Below are 6,189 nucleotides of genomic sequence, written 5' to 3' on the forward strand. Positions count from 1 at the left end.
AGCCCCCGCCTGCAGCCCAGGCCCCTTGCCCCTTACCCTGGCCCGGTTCCTTGCCCCACGAAACTCACACTCAAGCTTCAGGAGACGCCTCCTCTTGGAAGCCTGCAGGGATGCTCCACAGACCCGGAACTTGCGCGAGCTCAGCCCTCCCTCAGTCCCATCACCACGTGCTCTCTCATCTGTCCCGAGCTCAGCCCTCCCTCAGTCCCATCACCACGTGCTCTCTCATCTGTCCCGACAGCCACCTCGGGCACGACCGACACGTGTGTCCCCTGGACCCAGGTCAGTGCTCAGGAAACATCTGGTGAGTGAGAGGCTGAGGGTGGGGAAGGCACGGAGTCCCCAGTGGCAAGCGCCCCTCCCCCAACCTCCACACCGCCTCTCACACTGTTTGACTCGAGTTGAGATTCCTAGCTTCGTGGGTTCCCGCTGGGCCCAGGGCCCCGCAGCTCCCAACACGCAGGGGCCAAGGAGGCAGGGCCTGGGGGAAGCCTGGGGGGGGGGGTGGGCGAGGGGCCCCTCTCTGTCAGCAGAAAAGGGCCTCTAGGAGCAAGACAGGACCCCAGATCTCAAGCTCCCGGGGCTCCTCCAGAGCCCAGCGCCTGGCAAGCCCTCAGAAACGCCACCAGATTGCTCGGAAGCCAGGTCCTGAGGGCACAGCTGAAGTCAGCCTTGGGAAGGCGGATGGAGCAGGAGTGAGACGGAGGGCGTGCCGGCTTTCGGGGTCTGGAGGGCAAAGGGGAGGGGCTTGAGCTCTACTAGAGGGCACTGGTCGGGGAGGCATGTCAGGGATTCCAGCTGGATTCTGATGGGAATAATAATAACAACGAAGATAATAGTAATCCCCAACACCTGGCCGCTGGCCCCACTCGCGTCCCTCAAAGGCCCCAGAGCCCCCGCGGTCAGGGTGCAGGAGGCCTGCCTGGAGCTGACCGAAGCTGGAATTCTGGCCTTGAACTTGGGTTCTCTCTGCACAAGCCTCCTTCCTGCCCTCAACAACGGAGTCGCCAGCCCCCCCAACCCTCCCCAGCCCCGTGCTGGGCACTGGGCCGGCCCCTCGTCTGTGAAGGGAGGACCCACTAGCCCCCTGACTTGTGGTCGCCAGGACTAAACGGGGCGCCCACACTTGGAAGGCCAAGGCCACTGTGGTCCAGAGCCGCACCGTCCACCACGGCCCACTGGCCACGCTGGCCACTGAGCACAGGCTACGGGCCGGCCCAAAGAAAGATGCCGCGACGCGAGACGCGGCCCAAACAGCAGATGTGCCGACCGCTGTTTCCTCGTCATTACGTGTTGACATGACCGTCTGTGGGGTACGTTACGTTACACAAAACATTACTGAAGCTAATTTCACCAGTTTATGTTTTTTCGTGCAGCTGCTGGAAATTTAAAATTTAAAACCACGTTTTACCACATTTGCAACTTGCATCCTGGGTCCCGTGATGCCCCCGCTGCAGAGACAAGGAGTGCAGAGGCTGGAGGCACCCTGAGGGCTGAGTTGGTGCCGGCAGAGGACCAGGCCGAGGGACGGGACCAGCGTGTGGGAGACGGCTGGGAGGGCACCAAACAGGTCCTGGTCACAGCAAAGGGGTGACTGCGTGAAGCAGCTTCCTGGGCTCTGGGCCTTCAACCCCACTGTCTGCGGGGCCAGTGTCCCTGTGCCTGGTCCCTGGTTTCCAGTCTCCCTGCTTCGGGCTCTCACCCTGCCGGCCTCTGATGGTCAAGCCGAGCCCGGCAAGGCCTTTGGGTCCTGCACCCCCTGTTCTGAAGGCCTGCTCTGCAGGGATGCAGGAAAGAAGGAGGGAGGGAGGACCCAAGTGCCAGGGTCCAGGCCACCCCGCCGGCTGCCGCTGCAAGGCCAGCAGCGCCCCCCTCCGTTGCCACCCCTCCACAGACCACCAGAAACCAACCAATGACACTTGCCTCCCCGATCCCTCGACCCCATCGCACCTCCTGGGTTTTCCCCTCCCCTGAGCGCCTCTCTCCCTCTCCCTCTCCCTCTCTCTCTCTCTCTCTTCTTCTCCCTGCCAACCCCCTCCCGCCAATAGCGCTGGTGGAGAGGGAACAGCAGCCCGGGCACAGAAACAAATCTTCTGCGTTACCCCTCTCCTTTGTTTACACCGGGCACACAGTAGCAATTCAGTCTGAAAAAGTGCCGTGTTTTCGGAGGCGTGCAGCCGAGGAATTGATGTTTGTGTTAATCAATCTCCAGCCTGTGGGGCTTGGAGACGCACGACACCAGAGAATTCTTCTATTGATTAATTGGACTCTGAGCGGGGAGGAATGGGGAGAAAATCAAACACTCGGAGTGCCTTAAAGCTTTGGAGACTAGTGGGGTTCTGTCTGCCCGCCCCTGCCCAGCCTGAGGTGTGTTTGGGGGGCCCTGGGCTCTGGCCCTTCTAACTTCCTCCTGGCTCGGCATCCAGCAACAACTGGGGGCCAGGACTCCTGGCTCCAGGGCCAGCTCTGCCTGACCCCCTGTAGGTCTTTGGGGTGACCTCTTTCCTGTCTGAGAATGCTGGGCCAGGGGACATCACTGCCTCACATGCCACCCTCTCACTGCCCACATGGCTGGGTCTAACCCCTCCAGAGGCTCCAGGGCCTCCGTGCTGAGTGGTCCCCATGTGGCCCCTTGGCCAGTGCAGACAGGGCCTGGGCTCTGGACAAGTGTGGCTTTGTGTGGCAGTGAGGGGGACCAGAGCCCCAACACTGGGCTTCCCGTGGCCTCCTCCCAGAACCTCCTGATGGAAAGCCTCTGGGCTGGCCCGGAGCTGCCCGTCTGCTGTCTGGGCTGGCGGAAATGAGGCAGGCGCTCAGCTATTAGAACCAGCCCGCGCCCATCCGAGACAGGCCAGCCGTCAATCCAGACCCACTCCTCCTGGGCACTCCTCCTCCAGGGCACTCCTCCTGGGTTCAGCGATCCAAAGCCCAGACACTCTGCGACGGTTCCAGGAGCATCAGGTGGCCTCTTTCCCAGGGCCTGAGAGAACCAGGAAGTGGCAGGTGAAAAGTGCAGGGAAGTGTCGAGGTGTTCTGCACTGGTAGGATGCCCGTGGGGCGGACACAGAAACAGAGTCTGCCTGCTTCTCACTGATGGCGAGGGACGTAGACCCATCTTACAGAGGAGAACACTGAGGCTGAGCTGGAGAAGGACAGCCAGGACTGGAAAACAGGCCTCAGGACCCCAGGGCCAGTGCTCTATTCCGAGGTCCCTCGTCCCCAGGAGTCCAGGGACCTGGTGCCAGGACCGCAATCTCATCACCCAGGGAGGTTACAGGGACGTGTGAGGTGGGCCCACTCTAGGGCATCCTTGCGAGGTTGGCCATCTGACCACTTCTCGGTTGACTGGAGGATTATTTGGGAGGCAGGGTACTTGCCCCAACAGGTGCGTCAGGAGAGCGTGAAATCACCCCTTCCTCCCCAGGCTGGGAGCCTCATGGGAATCATTAATGTAAAAGCAATCACAACGTGAAACCAATTCTACACTTTTCTCTTCTGTCGTCACCAGCATTGACTGGGCACCGGCTGTCTGCCAGCGACTGTATTCTCACCGTCTGATGGGACCCTTGCCATCACGACCCTAGGCTGGAGGCGTCTTCCCCATCTCATGGGGGCAAAACCTGGAGCTGTGAGCCTGACCACACCTGAGTGGCAAGAGGGTGTCTGTTTCCAACACAGTCAAGTGATGGGGCAGAGACAGCCCTGGTGGGGTGTGGGGCAGGGCGGCAGGGATCCAGGCCTACCAAGGCTCCCACCGGCTCTGTGACTTTGGGCATCTTGACCCCATCGCCAGGCCTCAGCTTCCCCATCTGTAAAGTGGGTCTGAAGAGAGACACAGGCAGTGGCCCCCAACCAGGGCATGGTGCTGGGAAGCCTGTCGGCCAAGCAGCCTTTGTCCGGTGCAGACGCGACCTCTACCTGACACGACAGAACGTGCTGGACTCGGCTCAAGGACTCCTGTCTTCGCCCACATCGGGGGAGCTGCCGGATGCTGAGGGGAAGCCTGGGTGCCTTGGACACCCATGTGCTGCCCTCGGCCCACCCTCCCTTTGCTTGCTGCCTCCCACCCTCCCCCCGCCCCCCGCTGGCAGGGCTCTCCCATGACGGGAGGGCTGAGGGCTCAGGGAGGGGCCCGGCCCCTTCGGCACTCTGCATTGAAAAGGAAGTGGATTTTAAGGATGGTCAAAAGGCGTTTTTTTTAACTGCTAATTGGGTGAGTCTCGCTGCGCTCCCCCCACACGCTTGCACGCACACCCACACCCGTTCACATATCTTTGATTTTCCAATAAATAAACAAAGCATAATCTCTGTTACTGCACAGAATGTCCTGTTTAGGTTGACAGGAGCCAAAAGGGATGACCCCAAACTGTCCCACCACAAAATGCGTTTCCAGGAACAGTTCGATGGCACGGGCACGTCCCCACCGCGCCCCGGCAGAAAGCCCCCAGTAGCGCGGGCTCCAGTCTCAGAGAACAGCGCTCCCCTCTCGCCGTAGCTTCACAGTGACGGCGCCCGGCCAGGGGCTGCCCCCTCCCCAAGGGCCCCCCCACCCAGCGCACGCCAGCGTGACCACCGTCAAGGAAAGAGCAACTTGAACGGATCCAGGAAAGTGTTAACGTTCAAACTCCAAAGACAAATTACAGACAGAGCCAAAGGGCAGAAAAGACAAACTTGGAGAAGCACTTGCTGTACATACGGCTGGAGAAGATTTTCTATTATTATTATTAGTCTAGAAAAGGGTCCTACAAGCACGTAACGAAGATGGTTATCCGATCGGGTAAAAAACGGGCAAAGGGGGCTTCCCTGGTGGCGCAGCGGTCGGGAGTCCGCCTGCCGATGCAGGGGACGACAAAGGACAGGAACACCAATTCACTTATAGTCAAAAAGCACTTCAAAGTGTTTCACTCCACAAAATTCAAAAGTTAAAAGAAAGAAGACATCTCTTTACCCCTCATGAATTGGCAGTGATTGTTAATACCTAAAATTAATGAGATGGAGGGAAAAGGTACTCAGTTTCCCCGTTTATTGTCCTGGAAGGAAACAGGGCAATTTTCACACACACACACACACGAAAGGCACAAAGACTTACACCAAAATGCTGTGGTCTCTGGGTGGTAGAACTGATTCTCTCTTTTTCACTTTTCTATTCTTTCTGTTTCATTTTCTGTATACTGAATATCTGAGGGGTTTTTTCCACAACTAAATGCTAAAACCTCCCTCTTTTCCAAAGCTCTCCTCAGAGCCCAGAAATGGGCCACAGAAAGGCACCCGGCCTGGAACCGACCGCGTGATCTTCAGCAGGTCACAGGGCCTCAGAGCTCACCTGGGAAGGGGGGGACACCTGACTCCCCCCACCCCAGGGTCTCTGAGGGTGGAACTGGAGGGAGCTGTGGCCACGTCAGCAGCAGTGGCCTTTGAAACCGCCAGGTGACTGGCCGCCTTCGCAGCGCGGGAACTGATAGAGTCCGTCTTCAGGACCCGGCACTGGAATCTCGCGCATCACCCCCGGCACGTGAGCCGGACCTGGCGGGCAGGCGGCCACTCTGTCCGCTGCTCCCACATCGCAGCTGGAAAGGCAGGGGGACCCTGCTGGAGCCCCACCCCTCCTACGGCATCCCCACCGGCCCCCCACGCCGCCCGGGCTGGTCGTGAGACTCCTGTGACCCCCGGGCAGCGTGCGTCCGGGAGAGACACCTCGGCATACAGGTGCTTCTGAGGTCAAAGCCAAGTCCCCCTGCCTGCCGGGAGCCCGCCCCTCACTTGCTCAGTCCAGAGCCAGCGTGGAGACCAGCTTTCTCCCTCCTCCGTTTTCTCCCGTCAGTGAATGAGGGGCCGCCGTCAGAGACAGGACGGTGCGGGGAACTGGTCTGGGGGCGGCAGGCAACGGGGTGGCCAGGACTCCTGGTTGGACGTGTCGCGGACACCCCGGCGCAGGAGCTGAAGGGAGAGGGGTGTGGGGTCGTCGGCCCATGGAAGGGACTAGAAGCCATGGCCTGGACGACGCCTCTAAGGAGTGCAGACAGCCGAGGGGGGAGACTGGGACCCACCAGCACCTGAGGCCAAGCACGGGCGCAGCCCACAGGGGTCCCGGCAGGGAGGGCTCCGCAGCCACGTGGAAGAAGGAAGGGTAAAGACGGTCCAGTTAGAGAGGTGGGGCTCTGCACAGGTGACCCAGGGAGGAGGGGGAGC

The sequence above is a fragment of the Neophocaena asiaeorientalis genome, unplaced genomic scaffold (assembly GCF_003031525.2).
Source record: "Neophocaena asiaeorientalis asiaeorientalis breed wild unplaced genomic scaffold, Neophocaena_asiaeorientalis_V1.1 scaffold78, whole genome shotgun sequence".
In the NCBI taxonomy this organism is placed as follows: Eukaryota; Metazoa; Chordata; class Mammalia; order Artiodactyla; family Phocoenidae; genus Neophocaena; species Neophocaena asiaeorientalis.